The following is a 20,328-nucleotide window of genomic DNA, read 5'->3' as shown; positions in this document are numbered from 1 at the left end:
TAGTGGACTCACCAACATTAAGGGCATTTAAATGGTCATTGGATAAACATATGGATGATATTGGAATAGTGTAGATTAGAGGGGCTTTAGATTGGTTTCACTGGTCGGCGCAACATCGAGGGCTGTAATGTTCTATGTTCTATGAATAATAAAAACAAAGTAAAGCAAAACATGGAAGATTTTTGTTGGGGGTGATAAAACGTTTGAAGTGTAGAAGTGGGTAAGGGATTACTTATCAGATGACACTTTTTTTGTGTTCTGTTCAGGAGTGAAAAAGGAAGAAAATGTCTCCCAGGTTTAGTTCCCCGAGAGAACAGGGAACAAGGAATCTGTTTAAGAAAATCGGTCACATTGTGTAATGTTCAGATTTGTCCACAACACTCGAGCTGAAGCTTAACAAGTGATTTCTAAAGTTTTATATAATCGTCAGTCATATTACTGTTATTAGCTTTTCAGATATTTTGATTAAAAAGGTTGAGGGCTTTCTAACAGGCTACTTCATAGAAACAATGATAGAAGCCAGTCGGGTTACTGCTAGATCTGTTATGTTCTTTGACTATCGCTTGAAACATCTCGGGGCATCACTTTCCCTGTCGTTACTGTCTATGCTTCTTAAGATTGAGTGCATATCCATTAGCTCTTTTATAGGTTGTTGCATCAGTAAATAAGCTTTCAATTATTTACATACTATAGGCTCCTCTGTTCATCCACTCTTATGGGCAGCTGCTTTTAGATCCCACTTGCCATTCTTACACCCCCTTTGTTAAACTGAATCTGCCATTGTTCGGTTCATATGATTAATCTTTCCATTTCATTTTGCAAATTTTCTCCTCTCTTGACAATTCACTATATGTTCTACTTAATGCAGGTAGACTTGATATATTCCTTCTGTACAGATCTAGGCCATTTTAACCCAGAGCAGCCAACCATCAATGTCTTTCATTCGGTAGAAGATTTGGTAATGACACAATCTGAAAATAAAGGACTAGCAGCTGTGGTGTTATGTTTGTTGCTATGAGTATGGAGCTCACAACTCAGAAGTTGAAAGCCTCCTGGCAGATGCTCTTCTCCGAGATAGAATTAATATGGAAAATTCCCGTCAGCTCTTGGTCAGATGAGACACAACTAAGAACATAAGAACATAAGAAATAGGAGCAGGAGTAGGCCATCTAGCCCCTCGAGCCTGCCCCGCCATTCAATAAGATCATGGCTGATCTGACGTGGATCAGTACCACTTACCCGCCTGATCCCCATAACCCTTAATTCCCTTACCGATCAGGAATCCATCCATCCGCGCTTTAAACATATTCAGCGAGGTAGCCTCCACCACCTCAGTGGGCAGAGAATTCCAGAGATTCACCACCCTCTGGGAGAAGAAGTTCCTCCTCAACTCTGTCTTAAACCGACCCCCCTTTATTTTGAGGCTGTGTCCTCTAGTTTTAACTTCCTTACTAAGTGGAAAGAATCTCTCCGCCTCCACCCTATCCAGCCCCCGCATTATCTTATAAGTCTACCACTACAGATTGTTAGAAGAAATTAATTAGCAACATAGAAACAGGAGTAGGCCATTTAGTCACATGAGTTTGCTTCATCATTCAACCAGATCATTGGTTATTCTGGGAGGTTCCCCCTCATTGATCCACTGGAGCAAGCTGAGAGGGGTGATTGAAGGCAGCAGTGCTGGTGAGAGATTAATTGAATTGTTTATTTATTTAATTAGTCAGCTAGTGTGTGTATTTTTTTGGCCTTTACTTTAACAGCAGTTTTTCAAGTTTAAAGTGAAAACTAGAAGTGGGCAGCAAAGGAGTCTGGGAAGGGTTTTTTTAAGCGCGTGAAGTATAAAAGGTAGGCTGCAGTATACAGCGGGCAGCGTCGGGAGCGGGCAGTGTAGTGTGTGGGAAGCAGAGTGTGAGCTATAAGACTTTGGCTCACAGGGCTTAGGCTGAAAGGGCGAGTAGGGGTGAGTTGAATTCATTTTTGCACTTTCTACCTGGTACTGGCAAGGTATCTAGAGGGGATGGGTGTGCAGGCAGTGCAATGTTCCTCTTGCGCTATGTTTGAGGTGAGGGACGACGACAGTGTCCCTACTGATTACACCTGTGGGAAGTGCACCCATCTGCAGCTCCTCCAAAACCGTGTTAGGGAACTGGAGCTGGAGTTGGATGAACTTAGGATCATCAGGGACGCAGAGATGGCCATAGACACAAGCTTTAGGAATACAGTTACTCCGAGGATTGAAAACAGATGGGTGACGGTGAGAGGGGCTGGGAGGAAGCAGTCCGTGCAGGGATCCCCGGTGGTCGTTCCCCTTAGCAACAAGTATTCCGCTTTGGATACGGTTGAGGGGGATGACATACCAGTGGGGAGCCGCAGTGAGAGGATCTCCAGCACTGTGTCCGTCTCTGTGGCTCGGGAGGGAAAGGGGGAGAGCAGGAGGGCGATAGTTATTGGGGACTCGTTAGTTAGAGGGATAGATAGGAGGTTCTGTGGCAGCAAAAGAGACTCACGGATGGTATGTTGCCTACCGGATGCCAAGGTCCGTGATGTCTCAGACCGTGTTTTCCAGATTCTGAAGGGGGAGGGGAAACAGTCACAAGTCGTGGTGCACATTGGTACCAATGACATAGGTAAGAGAAGGGACGGGGATTTAAAGCAGGAATTTCTGGAGCTGGGCTGGAAGCTGAGAGCCAAGACGAAACATGTGGTCATCTCTGGTACGTTGCCGGTACCACGTGATAGCGAGTTGAGGAACAGGGAGAGAGTGCAGTTAAATATGTGGTTGCAGGGATGGTGTAGGAGGGAGGGTTTCAGATACGTGGATAATTGGAACACGTTCTGGGGAAGGTGGGACCTGTACAAACAGGACGGGGTGCACCTGAACCAGAGGGGCACCAATATCCTCGGAGGGAAATTTGTTACGGCTCTTCAGGGGGGTTTAAACTAATTTGTCAGGGGAGTGGGAAAGGGAGTTGTAGTCCAGAAGTCAGTGAGGGTGGTGAGGTATTGGGGAAGGTATCAGGGTCAAGGGTGGGTACTGGTAGACAGGAAGGTGGGTTGAAGTGTGTCTACTTCAATGCAAGGAGCATCCGGAACAAGGTAGATGAACTTGGGGCGTGGATTGGTACTTGGGACTACGATGTTGTGGCCATTACGGAGACGTGGGTAGAACAAGGACAGGAATGGTTGTTGGACGTTCCGGGGTATAGATGTTTCACTCAGTGTAGGGAAGCTGGTAAAAGAGGTGGAGGAGTGGCATTGTTAATCAAGGATAGTTTAACGGCTGCGGAAAGGCACTTCGTGGGGGATCTGCACACTGAGGTAATATGGGCTGAAGTTAGAAATAGGAAAGGAGCGGTCACGTTGCTAGGAGTTTACTATAGGCCCCAAATAGTAATAGAGATGTGGAGGAAGAAATTGCTAAGCAGATTATGGATATGTGTGGGGGTCACAGGGTAGTTGTCATGGGGGACTTTAACTTTCCAAATATTGATTGTAACCTTTGTAGGTCAAATAGTTTGGATGGGGCAGTTTTTGTGCAGTGTGTGCGGGAGGGTTTCCTGACACAATATGTGGATGGGCCGACTAGAGGTGAGGCCACATTGGATTTGGTACTGGGAAATGAACCGGGCCAAGTGTTAGATTTGGTTGTGGGAGAGCAATTTGGAGATAGTGACCACAATTTGGTGTCTTTTGTTATTGCAATGGAGAGGGATAGGGCCGTACGGCAGGGCAAGGTTTACAATTGGGGGAGGGGTAATTATGATGCGATTAGGCAAGAATTAGGGGGCATAAGTTGGGAACAGAAACTGTCAGAGAAAGGAACTAATGAAAAGTGGAACTTTTTCAAGGAACAAATACTGGATGTCCTTGATAGGTATGTTCCTGTCAGGCAGGGAGGAAATGGCCGAGTGAGGGAAGCATGGTTCACAAAAGAGGTGGAATGTCTTGTGAAAAGGAAGAGGGAAGCTTATGTAGGGATGAGGAAACAAGGTTCAGATGGCTCGATTGAGGGTTACAAGTTAGCAAGGAATGAGCTGAAAAAGGGGCTTAGGAGAGCTAGGAGGGGACATGAGAAGTCCTTGGCGGGTCGGATCAAGGAAAACCCCAAGGCTTTTTACTCTTATGTGAGGAATAAAAGAATGACCAGGGTGAGGTTAGGGCCGGTCAAGGACAGTAGTGGGAACTTGTGTATGGAGTCAGTAGAGATAGGCGAGGTGATGAATGAATACTTTTCTTCAGTGTTCACCAAGGAGAGGGGCCATGTTTTTGAGGAAGAGAAGGTGTTACAGGCTAATAGGCTGGAGGAAATAGATGTTCGGAGGGAGGATGTCTTGGCAGTTTTGAATAAACTGAAGGTCGATAAGTCCCCTGGGCCTGATGAAATGTATCCTAGGATTCTGTGGGAGGCAAGGGATGAGATTGCAGAGCCTTTGGCGTTGATCTTTGGGTCCTCGCTGTCCACGGGGATGGTGCCAGAGGACTGGAGAATGGCGAATGTTGTTCCTCTGTTTAAGAAAGGGAATAGAAATGACCCTGGTAATTATAGACCGGTTAGTCTTACTTCGGTGGTTGGTAAATTGATGGAAAGGGTCCTTAGGGATGGGATTTACGACCATTTAGAAAGATGCGGATTAATCCGAGATAGTCAGCACGGATTCGTGAAGGGCAAGTCGTGCCTCACAAATTTGATAGAATTTTTTGAGGAGGTAACTAAGTGTGTTGATGAAGGTAGGGCAGTTGATGTCATATACATGGATTTTAGTAAGGCGTTTGATAAGGTCCCTCATGGTCGGCTTATGATGAAAGTGAGGTAGTGTGGGATAGAGGGAAAGTTGGCCGATTGGATAGGTAACTGGCTGTCTGACCGAAGACAGAGGGTGGTGGTCGATGGAAAATTTTCGGATTGGAGGCAGGTTGCTAGCGGTGTGCCGCAGGGATCAGTGCTTGGTCCTCTGCTCTTTGTGATTTTTATTAATGACTTAGAGGAGGGGGCTGAAGGGTGGATCAGTAAATTTGCTGATGACACCAAGATTGGTGGAGTAGTGGATGAGGTGGAGGGCTGTTGTAGGCTGCAAAGAGACATAGATAGGATGCAAAGCTGGGCTGAAAAATGGCAAATGGAGTTTAACCCTGATAAATGTGAGGTGATTCATTTTGGTAGGACAAATTTAAATGTGGATTACAGGGTCAAAGGTAGGGTTCTGAAGACTGTGGAGGAACAGAGAGATCTTGGGGTCCATATCCACAGATCTCTAAAGGTTGCCAGTCAAGTGGATAGAGCTGTGAAGAAGGCCTATAGTGTGTTAGCTTTTATTAACAGGGGGTTGGAGTTTAAGAGCCGTGGGGTTATGCTGCAACTGTACAGGACCTTGGTGAGACCACATTTGGAATATTGTGTGCAGTTCTGGTCACCTCACTATAAGAAGGATGTGGAAGCGCTGGAAAGAGTGCAGAGGAGATTTACCAGGATGCTGCCTGGTTTGGAGGGTAGGTCATATGAGGAAAGGTTGAGGGAGCTAGGGCTGTTCTCTCTGGAGCGGAGGAGGCTGAGGGGAGACTTAATAGAGGTGTATAAAATGATGAAGGGGATAGATAGAGTGAACGTTCAAAGACTATTTCCTCGGGTGGATGGAGCTATTACAAGGGGGCATAACTATAGGGTTCGTGGTGGGAGATACAGGACGGATATCAGAGGTAGGTTCTTTACGCAGAGAGTGGTTGGGGTGTGGAATGGACTGCCTGCAGTGATAGTGGAGTCAGACACTTTAGAAACATTTAAGCGGTTATTGGATAAGCACATGGAGCACACCAGGATGATAGGGAGTGGGATAGCTTGATCTTGGTTTCAGATAAAGCTCGGCACAACATCGTGGGCCGAAGGGCCTGTTCTGTGCTGTACTGTTCTATGTTCTATGTTCTATGTTATTCTAACCTTAACTCCATAGTCTTATCTCCATAATCCCTTGATTCTCTGATCTAAAAAAGTCTATTGTTGTCAGTCTTAAAAGCTCATTTTGTCCCACCCCCAGCCTTTCGGGGAGAAGAGAATTACAGATTTCTACTAATTACATTCTTTCTGATTTCCCTCCTTAATAACCTGGCTTTAATTTGAAGATTGTCACCTTATTTTTGATTCTCCCACAAAAGGAAATCAATTCTCTATAATCTACTTTATGCAATCTGTAACTAATGGAGGTCTGTAACTCGTGGTGTTCCACAGGGATCAGTTCTGGGACCTCTGTTGTTTGTAACATATATAAATGACTTGGAAGAAAATGTAGCTGGTCTGATTAGCAAATTTACGGATGATACTAAGATTGCTGGAGTTGCGGAAAGTGCTGAAGATTGTCAGGTAATACAGCAGGATATAGATAGGTTGGAAAATTGGGCGGAGAAATGGCAGATGGAATTTAATCCTGACAAATGCGAGGTGATGCATTTTGGTAGGTCCAGTTCAGGTGGGAGCTATAAAAGAAATGACAGAACCATCAGGAGAAATCTGGGAGTTCAGGTTCACAGATCCTTAAAAGTGGCGGCACAGGTGGAAAAGGTGGCGCAGAAAGCATATGGCATGCTTGCCTTCATCGGCCAGATAGCAAAGTTCCTACAAATATATAAAATGAAAAAGAGTGGCTAAAGTAAATGTTGGTCCTTTCGAGGATGAGAAGGGGGATTTAATAATGGGAAATGAGAAAATGGCTGAGGCATTGAACAGGTATTTTGTGTAGGTCTTCACAGTGGAAGACACAAATAACATGCCAAAAATTGATGACAGGAAGGCTATGACAGGTAACGACCTAGAAACTATCATTATCACGAAAGAGGTAGTGTTGGGCAAGCTAATGGGGCTAAAGGTAGACAAGTCTCCTGGTCCTGATGGAATGCATCCCAGGGTACTAAAAGAGATGGTGGGGGAAATAGCAAATGCACGAGGCGTTCTGTGGACGTGAAAGAGACTCCAGGATGGTATGTTGCCTCCTTGGTGCCAGGATCCAGGATATCTCTGAACAGACAGAAAGCATTCTGAAGGGAGAGGGTGAACAGCCAGAGGTCGTGGTACATAATGGTAATAACAACATAGGTAGGAGGAATGATGAGGTCCTGCAGCAGCAGTTGAGGGAGTTAGGTAGAAAGTTAAAAAGCAGGACCTCTCGGGTTGTAATCTCAGGATTACTCCCTGTGCCACGTGCCAGTGAGGCTAGGAATAGGAAGATAGTGCAGCTCAACACGTGGCTAAACAGCTGGTGTAGGAGGGAGGGTTTCAGATATCTGGACCATTGGGGTCTCTTCCGGGGCAGATGGGACCTGTACAAGAAAGACGGGTTGCATCTAAACTGGAGGGGCATAAATATTCCGGCCGGGAGGTTTGCTAGTGTCACACGGGAGGATTTAAACTAGTTTGGCAGGGGGGTGGGAACCAAAGCAAAGGTGAATTAGCTGAAGAGGAACCAGAGAGTAGGGCCAGTAAGACTCAGAGAAACAGCAGGCAGGGTGGGATTGCTAATCAAAGTGGGTCTGGTGGACTGAAGTGCATCTGTTTCAATGCGAGAAGTGTAACAGGTAAGGCAGATGAACCTAGAGCTTGGATTAGTACTAGGAACTAAGATGTTGTTGCCATTACAGAGACCTGGTTAAGGGAAGGACAGGATTGGCAGCTTAACATTCCAGGATACAGATGTTTCAGGCGGGATAGAGGGGGATGTAAAAGGGGTGGGGAGTTGCACTACTGGTTAAGGAAAATATCACAGCTGTACTGCGGGAGAACACCTCGGAGGGCTCATACAGCGAGGCAATATGGGTAGAGCTCAGGAATAGGAAAGGTGTAGTCACAATGTTGGGGGTTTACTATAGGCCACCCAACAGCCAGCAGGAGATAGAGGAACAGATATGTAGGCAGATTTTGGCAAGGTGTAAAAGTAACAGGGTTGTTGTGGTGGGAGATTTTAACTTCCCCTATATTGACTGGGACTCACTTAGTGCTAGGGGCGTGGATGGGACAGAGTTTGTAAGGAGCATCCAGGAGGGCTTCCTGAAACAGTGTGTAGATAGTCCAACTAGGAAAGGGGTCATACTGGACCTGGTATTGGGGAATGAGCCCAGCCAGGAGGTCGATGTTTCAGTTGGGGAGCAGTTCGGGAACAGTGACCACAATTCAGTAAGCTTTAAGGTACTGATGGATAAAGATAAGTGTAGTCCTCAAGATAAGGTGCTAAATATTAGGCAGGAACTGAAGAATGTAGATTGGGGGCAGATGTTTGAGGGCAAAGCAACATCTGGCATGTGGGAGGCTTTCAAGTGTAAGTTGATAGGGATTCAGGACCGGCACATTCCTGTAAGGATGAAGGATAAGTATAGCAAGTTTTAGGAACCTTGGATAACGAGAGATATTATGAGCCTAGTCAAAGGGAAAAAGGAAGCATTTGTCAAAGCTAGGAGGCTGGGAACACACGAAGCAAGTGTGGAATACAAGGAAAGTAGAAAGAAACTTAAGCAAGGAGTAAGGAGGGCTAAAAGGGGTCACGAAAAAGCATTGGCCAGCAGGATTAAGGAAAATCCCAAAGCTTTTTATACATATGTAAAGAGCAAGAGGATAGCCAGGGAGAGGGTTGACCCACTCAAGGACAGGGGAGGGAATCTATGCGTGGAGCCAGAGGAAATGGGCAAGGTATTAAATGAGTACTTTGCGTCAGTATTCACCAAAGAGAAGGACTTGGTGGATGATGAGTCTGGGAAAGGATGTGTAGATAGTTTGACCCATGTTGAGATCAAAAAGGAGGTGGTATTGGGGTTCTTGAGAAACATTAAGGTAGACAAGTCCCCAGGGCCTGATGGGATATACCCCAGAATACTGAGAGAGGGAAGGGAGGAAATTGCAGGGGCCTTGAGAGAAATCTTTGCATCCTCACTGGCTACAGGGGAGGTCATGACGTGGAGATGCTGGCATTGGACTGGGGTAAATACAGTAAGAAGTCTCACAACACCAGGTTAAAGTCCAACAGGTTTATTTGGTAGCACAAGCCACAAACGTTCGGAGCACTGCCATTCATCAGGTGAGTGGCAGAACTCCCACTCACCTAATGAAGGGGCAGTGCTCCGAACGTTTGTGGCTTGTGCTACCAAATAAACCTGTTGGACCTTAACCTGGTGTTGTGAGACTTCTTACTGTACAGGAGAGGTCCCAGAGGATTGGAGAATAGCCAATGTTGTTCCTTTGTTTCAGAAGGGTAGCAAGAATAATCCAGGTAATTACAGGCCGGTGAGCCATACATCAGTGGTAGGGAAATTATTGGAGAGGATTCTTTGAGACAGGATTTACTCCCACTTGGAAATAAGTGGATGTAGTAGTGAGAGGCAACATGGTTTTGTGAAGGGGAGGTCGTGTCTCACGAACTTGATTGAGTTTTTCGAGGAAGTGACGAAGATGATTGATGAGGGTAGGGCAGTGGATGTTGTCTACATGGACTTCAGTAAGGCCTTTGACAAGGTCCCTCATGGCAGACTGGTGCAGAAGGTGAAGTTGCATGGGATCAGAGATGAGCTGACAAGGTGGATACAAAACTGGCTCGGTCAGAGAACACGGTAAGAAGTCTCACAACACTAGGTTAAAGTCCAACAGGTTTATTTGGTAGCAAATACCATAAGCTTTCGGAGCACTGCTCCTTCGTCAGATGGAGTGGAAATGGAGTGGACATTTCCACTCCATCTGACGAAGGAGTAGTGCTCCAAAAGCTTATGGTATTTGCTACCAAATAAACCTGTTGGACTTTAACCTGGTGTTGTGAGACTTCTTGCCGTGTTCACCCCAGTCCAACGCCGGCATCTCCACATCATGACTACCATCGGTCAGAGAAGACAGAGGGTAGCAGTGGAAGAGTGCGTCTGTTTGTTTTATATATATAATTAATATATAATATATATATATAAATATATATATACGAATATATAAATGATTTGGAGGAAAATGTAACTGGTTTGATTAGTAAGTTTGCGAACGACACAGGTACACACGTCACTGAAAGTGCCAACGCAGGTGGAGATGGTAGTCAAGAAGGCATACGGCATGCTTGCCTTCATCGGCCGGGGCATTGAGTTTAAAAATTGGCAAGTCATGTTGCAGCTTTATAGAACCTTAGTTAGGCCGCATTTGGAATATAGTGTTCAATTCTGGTCGCCACACTACCAAAAGGATGTGGAGGCTTTGGAGAGGGTACAGAAAAGATTTACCAGGATGTTGCCTGGCATGGAGGGCATTAGCTATGAGGAGAGGTTGGAGACACTTGGTTTGTTCTCACTGGAACGATGGAGGTTGAGGGGCGACCTGATAGAAGTCTACAAGATTATGAGAGGCATGGACAGAGTGGATAATCAGAAGCTTTTTCCCAGGGTGGAAGAGTGAATTACTAGGGGGCACAGGTTGAAGGGGCAAGGTTGAAAGGAGATGTACGAGGCAAGTCTTTTTACACAGAGGGTGGTGGGTGCCTGGAACTTGTTGCCGGGGGAGGTAGTGGGAGCGGATACGGTAGTGAATTTCAAAGGGCGTCTTGACAAATACATGAATAGGATAAGAATAGAGGGACATGGTCCCCGGAAGGGTAGGGGGTTTTAGTTCAGTCGGGCAGCATGGTTGGTGCAGGATTGGAGGGCCAAAGGGCCTGTTCCTGTGCTGTAATTTTCTTTGTTCATTGTTCACTAGTGGTACTTTACCAAAATTCACTGGACTCTGGGGTGGTTCCTGCAGATTGGAAAACAGCAAATGTGACGCCACTGTTTAAAAAAAGAGGTAGACAAAAGGCGGGTAACTATAGGCCGGTTAGCTTAACTTCTGTAGTCGGGAAAATGCTTCAATCTATCATCAAGGGAGAAATAGCGAAACATCTGGATATAAGTTGTCTCAATGGCAAGACACAGCATGAAGGGCAGGTCATGTTTGACTAATTTGGTGGAATTCTTTGAGAACATTACATGTGCAGTGGACAATGGGGAACCTGTGGATGTGGTGTATCTGGATTTCCAGAAGGCATTTGACAAGATGCCGCACCAAAGACTGCTACATAAGATAAAGGTGCACGGTGTTATGTGTAATGTATTAGCATGGATAGAGGATTGGTTAACGAACAGAAAGCAAAGAGTGGGGGTAAATGGATGTTTTTTTGCTTGGCGATCAGTGACTTGTGGTGTGCCTCAGGGATCAGTGTTGGGACCACAATTGTTTACGATTTACATAGATGATTTGGAGTTGAGAACCAAGTGTAGTGTGTCAAAATTCGCAGATGACACTAAGATGAGTGGCAGAGCAAAGTGTGCAGAGGACACTGAAAGTCTGCAAAGGGATATAGATAGTCTAAATGAGTGGGCGACGGTCTGGCAGATGCAGTACAATGTTGATAAATGTGAGGTCATCCATTTTGGTAGGAATAACAGCAAAATGGACTATTATTTAAATGGTAAAAAATTGCAGCATGCTGCTGCGCAGAGGGACGTGGGTGTCCTTGTGCAGGAATCTCATGGAGTTGGTTTGCAGGTGCAGCAGGTAATTAAGAAGGTGAATGGAATTTTGTCCTTTATTGCTAGAAGGATGGAGTTTAAAAACAGCGAAGTTATGTTGCAGCTGTATAAGGTGCTGGTGAGGCCACACCTGGAGTACTGTGTACAGTTTTAGTCTCCTTACTTGAGAAAGGATATACTGGCACTGGAGGGGGTGCAGAGGAGATTCACTAGATTCATTCCAGAGTTGAGAGGATTGGCTTATGAGGAGAGACTGTGTAGACTGGGGCTATACTCATTGGAATTCAGAAGAATGAGGGGAGATCTTATAGAAACATATAAGATTATGAAGGGAATAGATAAGATAGAAGCAGGGATGTTGTTTCCACTGGCGGGTGAAAATAGAACTGGGGGGCATGGCCTCAAAATAAGGGGAGCAGATTTAGAACTGAGTTGAGGAGGAACTTCTTCTCACCAAGGGTTGTGAATCTATGGAATTCCCTGCCCAGTGAAGCAGTTGAGGCTACCTCATTGAATGTTTTTTAAGGCAAGGATAGATAAATTTTTGAACAGTAAAGTAATTATAGTGAGTGGGCAGATAAGTGGAACTGAGCCCATGAAAAGATCAGCCATGATCTTATTGAATGGCGGGGCAGGCTCGAGGGGCCAGATGGCCTACTCCTGCTCCTAATTGTTATGTTCTTATGGCCAGGACATTGAGTATAAAAGTTGACAAATTATGTTGCAGTTATATAAAATGTTGGTTAGGCCACATTTGGAATACTGTGCCCAATTCTGGTTGCCACACTACCTGAAGGATGTGAAGGCTTTGGAGGGAGTACAGAAAAGGTTTACCATGATGTTGCCTCGTAGAGGGGGTATTAGCTACGGGGAGAGACTGAATTCGCTGGGATTGTTCTCCCTGGAAAGACGGAGGCTGAGGGACGACCTGATAGAAGTTTATAAAATTATGAGGGGCATAGATGAGGTGGACAGTTGGAAGCTTTTTCCCAAGGCAGAAATGGGGGCACAAGGTTAAGTTCAGGGAGGAAAGGTTCAGTAGAGATATGCGGGGGAAGTTTTTCACGCAGAGGGTAATGGGGGCCTGGAATGCACTGCCAAGTGTGGTGGTTGAGGCAGATACATTAGCAACATTTAAGACTTATCTGGATAGACACATGAATAAAGAGGGATACAGGCGGTTGGTCGAGATGGGACAACATGATCGGCGCAGGCTTGGTGGGCTATAGGGTCTGTTCCTGAGCTGTACTGTTCTTTGTTCAATCCTTATCATTTAAACAGTTTAATTAGATCTTCTCTACTCAACGCAATACATGATTGTGGAACCTACCCTCATAGTTTAAACATTTTGGTGAATCTGCACTGCACCCATTGCAAGGGAGAATATATTCTTCTGAGATGTGCCTGAGACTGAACGTGGTATTCTGGATGGGATCTGACTATGGTTCTGTACTGAGGCAAAACTTACTTTCATTTGTAATTTCAACTGATGAATATACTTAATAATTTACTTATTAAAAGTAACATTGTTGCATGCACTTAAAGTTAAAGTTTATTTATTAGTCACAAGTAAGGCTTATATTAACACTGCAATGAAGTTACTGTGAAATTCCCCTACTCGCCACAGTCTGGCGCCTGTTCGGGCCAATGCACCTAACCTGCACGCCTTTCAGACTGTGGGAGGAAACCGGAGCACCCGGAGGAAAGCCACACAGACATGGGGAGAACGTGCAAACCCCACACATACAGTAACCCAAGCTGGGAATCAAACCCGGGTCCCTGGTGCTGTGAGACAGCAGTGCTAACCACTGTGCCACCGTGCCGCCCTGCATTTCTTATCTAGAAGATATTATTTCGTGTTGACATATATGTTTCTATAATTTTTGTGTCTGTTTTTTTCCAGTACGAAGTCTAGTATCTAAATTTATCATGGAATTGGGTTAGGTAAACTGACTCCTACCATAATATGCATACAGGTTCTTGTCACAGGGTGTTTCCATTGTATATTTTCTCCACAAATTGCTCAAAACAGTTTCTGAAAACTTGAAGATGAAATATTTTCACAATAACTGAAATTTATGTGGCAGATTTTAACCAAAATTTAAAGAATTACATGTTTTACAACATATTCACGTAAAGCAGTTTTTAAATGCCAAGAAGTAATTTAAACAAATATACTTACCATTAGTTATGTTGCAGGGAATCCAATGTTAGGTAGCACTGTTGTGTGTATACAAACTATGTCTCCCAGTTCAATCCACAGCCAGCTGTAATTTCTTTGAAAATGTTACAAAAAATGTTAAAATATATAAAAACCTTCCCCGAAAAATGTAAGTTTAAAAAAAAAAATCACTTCAACTTGCTTTTAGACCATTAAAAGGCTGCTTTTGCTCCCTTTCTAACTGCCTTGAAGAAATGTTCTGCTCACAGCTGTGCTACCCATTCCATATCACCACTATCCTCTCACAGACCCTTGCCTTGTATCTTGTCATGAGTGCCCATATTTTTCTTCACCCATCTTAGGTCATGAGGTGTCTGGACAGAGTTGATAGAGAGAAACTGTTTCCACTTGTGAAAGGATTGAGAAAGGAGAGGGTACAGATTTAAAGTAATTAGTTGAAGAGGCAAAAGTGATCGGAGGAAAAACTTGTTAACGTAGCAAGTGTCTAGGGTTTGGAACGCATTGCCTGAGAGTGTGGAGGAGGCAGGTTCAACTGAAGCATTCAAAAGGGACAAGATACTAGTGAGAACACATCTGGAGTACTGTAATCAGTTTTGGCTCCCTTATTAAAGGAAATATATTATTTCATTGGCGGTAGCTCAGAGAAGGTTCACTAGGATGATGTTGTATGGAGAGATTGTTTTATGAGGAAAGGTTAAACAGTTGGGACTCTACTCATTGGAATTTAGAAGAATGAGAGGTGATTTCATTGAAACACATAGGGTTCTTAAGGGACTTGACAGGGTAGATGGCCTGAGTGGATGTTTCCCCTCAGAGTCTAGGACCAGAGGGCATAGTTTCAAAATAAAGGGGTGCCAATTTAAGATGGAGATGAGGAGGAATTTCTTCTTTCAAAGGGTTTCGCATCTTTGGAACGTCTTGCCACAGAGAGCTGTGGGGCAGAGTCCTTGTGTATATTTAAGGCTGAAAAAGATAAAGTTTTGATCAGTAAGGGAATCAAGGGTTACAGGGAAAGGGTAGGAAAATGGATGTGAGGAATATTGGATCAGCCATAATCCTATCGAATGGTGGAGCAGGCTTGAGGGGCCGAATGGCCTACTCCAGTTCTTATTTCTTATGGAATTAGACTGTTATCTGAAAATGAAGAACGTGCAGGGTTATGGGGAGAAGGCCGGGGAATGGTACTAGGTGATTTTGATTTGATTTATTATTGTCACATGTATAAAGTGAAAAGTATTGTTTCTTGCGCGCAATGCAGACAAAGCATACCGTTCATTGAGAAGGAAAGGAGAAAGTACAGAATATAGTGTTACAGTCATAGCTAGGGTGTAGAGAAAGATCAACTTAATGCGAATTAGGTCCATTCAGAAGTCTGATGGCAGCAGGGAAGAAGCTGTTCTCGAGTCGGTTGGTACGTGACCTTTGACTTTTGTATCTTTTTCCTGATGGAAGAAGGTGAAAAGGAGTATGAAAGAGAGTAAGATGCATGGTGTCCTTAATTATGCTGGCTGCTTTTCTGAAGCAGTGGGAAATGTGTACAGAATCAATGGATGAGAGGCTGGTTTACGTGATGGACTGGGCTCCATTCATGACCCTTTGTATTTTGCGGTCTTGGACAGAGCAGGAGCCAAACCAAGCTGTGATACAACCAGAAAGAATACTCTCTATGGTGCATCTGTAAACGTTGGCGAGAGTTGTAAAGGACAAGCCAAATTTAGTTAGTCTTCTGAGAAAGTAGAGGCGTTGGTGGGCTTTCTTAACTATAGTGTCGGAATGGGGAGACCAGAACAGATTGTTGGTGATCTGGACACCTAAAAACCTGAAGCTCTTGAGTTGCACACTTGAGGAGCTGACGCATATGGCCTTCTGCGCCATATCAATTCTGTGATGCTGTGAATTCTGCTCATCAGCCTTGGCCTTCCCTTTCCTGTTATATTTTCATTAGTTTCCCACTACTTAATTAAATCAAAACGTTATTCCCGGGGCTAATGATGCATCCTAACAATTATTTCTTTATAATTTTTATTTACCAATATTTAGAGACGTGAAATGAAAGAAACTGTTACTAAGCCTCCTGCGGGGGAAAGAACTCCTTGAGCTCCAGGGATTTAAATCAATCAATGCTGTTCACCTGTGTATCCTTAACCTTGATAATACAATTAACATACAAATAGATTCCATATTTTCTTTAAATTGAAACTTAACACAAACAATATTTCAAAACAAATCAAAGAGGAAAAAAAATGATTTTCTGTACCCTGTTTATCACATGATGTTTCTCATCTAATTTCATGTCTAGTATGCATTTCTCATTTAATTTTTAATGTTTGATTTACCATTGAAACATCTCCAATTGTAGCTTGTTTCATAATAGTACTTGATTCCAATACATCAAAACTGTTGTGTAGCCAATTCTACTGTCTAATCAAGCTTCTGAACTGCTCTGTTTCTTCTTTAGACGCAAGACCTACGATGATTTATCGGAATACGAGTAACGCTTTCCAGATAAGATTGTTGATTCAACTTTACTCCCAACCTATTCTGCTTAATGTCTAGGCCTATATATTTAAAAGCTCCTGAAGCCTAACTTCCAATCTTACATTCTCCTTTAATCTTATTTATAACAAATTGCTTAAATTCCACAGAATCTCCCTAAAAGAAATAATCATCATAAAGGAGCCTGAATATTTCCCTTTGTGACATCATTAGAATATTGCTTGATCTATTTTCAGTTGAGTGTAGACTACGTTCAGCAAGACATACGTAACTGGGAAATACCAAACCTTTGATGCATTTTTCAATCTTTCAATACAGATTCAAAATCACCTCTCAAGTCTTTCAGCAAAAATGCAGCTTTTATATCAATCATTCTACATTTCCATGAATCTGGTCAGAGCTAAGAAAACTTTCAGGATTATTACTCCCATCTTGGTGGGATTCCACTCTAACATCTTAATCTCCAAGTCACTCTTTGAAATCCTGAGGCTCTGGTCTCACTTTAGCTTTGTATGTCCCATCTGGGAGAACTTTTATGTCGATATCCAGCTGTGGGAGAAGACTGGTTGTTGCCTAACGATCCCAGTTAATGTTACTACTGGATGGGAAGTCACAGAATGGAACCCTGGCTCTAAAGACCATAACCTTTACTTTTTTTTTAAAGAAAACATGGATATCCAGTCACAGGACTGCCTTTAACAACAGAAGAATGCATTAAACATGAAAAGTTGGACTATAACACAATACTCCTTCACTCCTTCTTCTCTTCATAAATGTACATAGATTTTAAGGATAACACAGGTCACAAAACATACCTTTTGCTACAATGTTCTCAGTAATTCACAGTCCTTGTAATCCAACAGGCCAACTGTGGTCAGATGCAGCCCCCCTTCCCCGCCCCTGCCACCCCCACAAAACCAAGTGGCAGGTGTCACCCAATCAATCTCATGCAGCTTTCTTCTCCAAACGGTTATTACACTGTGAGCTACTAATCTCACAGGACTCTGGTTTCCAAATGAGTGTTTCCAAACTCCACTCTCAAACAGACATGCCTTAGAATCTTTTTTCAAACGATGCTTTCCATTAGCTGTTTTAATTAAGGATCTACCTGGAGGATTTCTAACTTTCAGTATTCCTTTGTCTTGAATAGCCAAACTCTCAGGCACTCAGTCCCCAGTTGAATACTATTGCTCCAAAGACTGAAATAAGGACACCAACCTTATGATTGCTTCAGATACCTGCTTTTTCTTAACCTGATTTCACTCAGTCTGTCCATTCCAGTTCAGTTTTTAATTTCAGTTAATAGTATCCTGCTCAAATTCCAATTCCTGTTTTTCTTTTTACTTCAATCTTCTTGAAAACATCTCTTCATTTTTTAGTTTCTAGAACTAAATGCCCTTTAGTTTCTGGATTTGCTTTCTTACCCATTACTCAATTGTATGGCTTTCCTGCTTCTAGCAGGGCCGAGTGTTTTCTTCTCTCTCACTGCTAAGCTCCAACTGCTGTGGGTTTAGCCAAAACTAAACTCAAAAAAACTTCCTATCCTAAAGATGCCCCAGGTTGCTAAGCAACAACTCTTTCTTTCTCCAAGTTTCTGTTTGCCTTTCACACCATAAACTCCCTAACCACAATACAAGCACAGTTTAAAATGAAAACAAATACCCCATATGTGCAAACATCTTTAACATGAATCTAACTAGAGTTTTACCCCTTCTTACACAGAAACACTAACTTTATTTCTAATATTGAACCATATAAACATAGATCACTTAAAACTACATTAGCGTTCCAGCACCTCTCCTTTGAAAGAAATAAATCTTCGTAACCATGATGATATCTTTATGCTGGTGTTACATCCATTTCACACAAACTTAACATCACAACCATCTAACAGCATAAATGATTACATCATACAAGTAAACTTCTTTTATTTCACAGCTACACATGTTGGGGTGGGAGTAGCGCAGTGGTATTGTTACTGGACTAGTGATTCAGAGACCCAGGGTAATGCTCTGGGGACCGTGGTTTGAATTCCATCACAGCAAATGGTGAAATTTGAATCCAATACAAATCTGGAATTAAAAGTCTAATGATGACCATGAAATCAATGTCGATTGTCAGGTTCACTAATTAATGTCCTTGAGGGAAGAAAATCTGTTTGGTTCACTGATCTCTTTTCAGTTCACTGATCTCTTTTCAGGAATTTGGCATCCTTACCTGGTCTGGCCTACATGTAACTCCCGATCCATAGTGTAATGACTGTGAGGAATTGGCTAACCACAAGGCAGATAAACAAACAGGAGGTTTATTATGGAAAAACAACTATATACAACGACTCCCGGACTTCAACTGTCAGTCGCTTTTCTGTGATTGGATCGATGAATCCACCCTCCCCACCACAAAGGGACACGTCACCAACAACCCTCCCTCTTCATTTCTTTATTAATGTTTAACAACAACAAAACTATTTACAACATTACACAGCAAAGGGGGAGGAGGGGAAGCTTAACAGTCTCTCAATAAGTAAGTCTATCTGGGAAATTTTCTAATTCATCGAGAGCAATTCTTTAACAGGTGCTTCATCACTTGATGTAGCTTCATCTGAAACGGCAGCAGGAAAGCTTCCAGTTTGCACAGTACTCTAGTGCCAGTAACCCCTCCAATTCCTACTGGAATATTACTTGGCCCCTCCTCAGGGTTTCACTTGCAATTGCTGGAGCCACACGAACAGGTGTAGCAGGGAGATTGCTCAATTGGTACTATGTGTGGTTCTCTTTTCCTCAGGTGGTTCATATGCTTCTTCTTTCTCCTCCCTAGTATGTCTTGGCCATGATCATCCCAGGGACCCAGTTTGGACCTCGATTGAAATTTCTTATGTAAATAAATAGTTTACCTGAAAAGCCCTCTCAAATGTGGTGGAGTCATGATATCTCTTCTGCGCATCTTGTTTTGCCTCTACCCTCCCCACTAAATTTAGAAATATTAGATGGAGTCTTGTCCAAAGATGTCTTCCCATGAACAATTCATCAAGGGTAACTCCTGTAGAGGTATGAGGAGTTCTTTAGTATGTTAGTAGAAAATGGGCTATTCAAAGTTGTAAAGACACAGGGGACTTCTTTCAACGCCTGGATGGCTTTTTCAGCAAACCTGTTTGAGGCTAGGTGCTAGGGGGCGGTTCTTACGTCCTGGATCCCATTGGTTTGCATCAAGTGTTGAAATTCTTCACTTGTAAATACAGTCCCATTGTCAGAGACCAGCACTTTAGGCAACTTGTGTGGCGAATATCTGCCGTAGTTTATCAATTGTGGCTAAGGATGTCACAGTTTTCATCTCATGAATGCCCATCCGTTTTGGATGGATATCAATAATGGGGAGAAACATGCTGCCATGAAGGGGCCCACAAAATCAACATAGACTTGAACCCACGGCCGACGTGGCCATTAAATGTGTGCAGAAGAGCAGAGGATAGTAAGCGGTGCTGTACTTGACACTTTTTTAAAGTTTTAAAGTTTATTTATTAGTGTCACAAGTAGGATTTCATTAACACTGCAATGAAGTTACTGTGAAGTTAAGGTGTCGAACGAGGTCTTCGATGTCTTTATCGATTCCAGGTCACAACATGCAACTCTGGGCTAACATTTTCATTTTTGTCATAATGGAATGTACACAGTACAATTCTTGTAATAGTTTTTTTCGAGTAAGGCAGGAATGACCATCTTGGCTCCCCACAACAGTACTCATTCCTTGCAACTCAGCTCATCTTTCTGATTAGTTTGACTAATTTGGTGGAATTCTTTGAGAACATTACATGTGCAGTGGACAATGGGGAACCTGTGGATGTGGTGTATCTGGATTTCCAGAAGGCATTTGACAAGGTGCCGCACCAAAGACTGCTACATAAGATGAAGGTGCATGGTGTTACGGGTAATGTATTAGCATGGATAGAGGATTGGTTGACTAACAGAAAGCAAAGAGTGGAGGTAAATGGGTGTTTTTCTGGTTGGCGATCAGTGACTAGTGGTGTGCCTCAGGGATCAGTGTTGGGACCACAATTGTTTACAATTTACATAGATGATTTGGAGTTGGGAACCAAGTGTAGTGTGTCAAAATTCGCAGATGACACTAAGACGAGTGGCAGAGCAAAG

General features: G+C 43.4%; 1 long non-coding RNA gene across 1 annotated transcript in view; it reads left to right on the top strand.

Annotated features, from left to right (window-relative positions):
* The window catches only part of LOC144493363 (uncharacterized), a 40,085-nt gene that overhangs the window by 7,873 nt on the left and 11,884 nt on the right, over positions 1-20,328 (top strand). Inside the window, exon 2 of the long non-coding RNA XR_013497734.1 lies at positions 16,146-16,178. This is a non-coding gene — a long non-coding RNA (uncharacterized LOC144493363). The remainder of the gene's footprint in view (positions 1-16,145; positions 16,179-20,328) is intronic.

This window comes from Mustelus asterias, chromosome 5 (assembly GCF_964213995.1).
Source record: "Mustelus asterias chromosome 5, sMusAst1.hap1.1, whole genome shotgun sequence".
Classification (NCBI taxonomy): Eukaryota; Metazoa; Chordata; class Chondrichthyes; order Carcharhiniformes; family Triakidae; genus Mustelus; species Mustelus asterias.
Note: the sequence above shows the minus strand (reverse complement) of the source record. Positions and strands in the feature narration are given on the sequence as shown.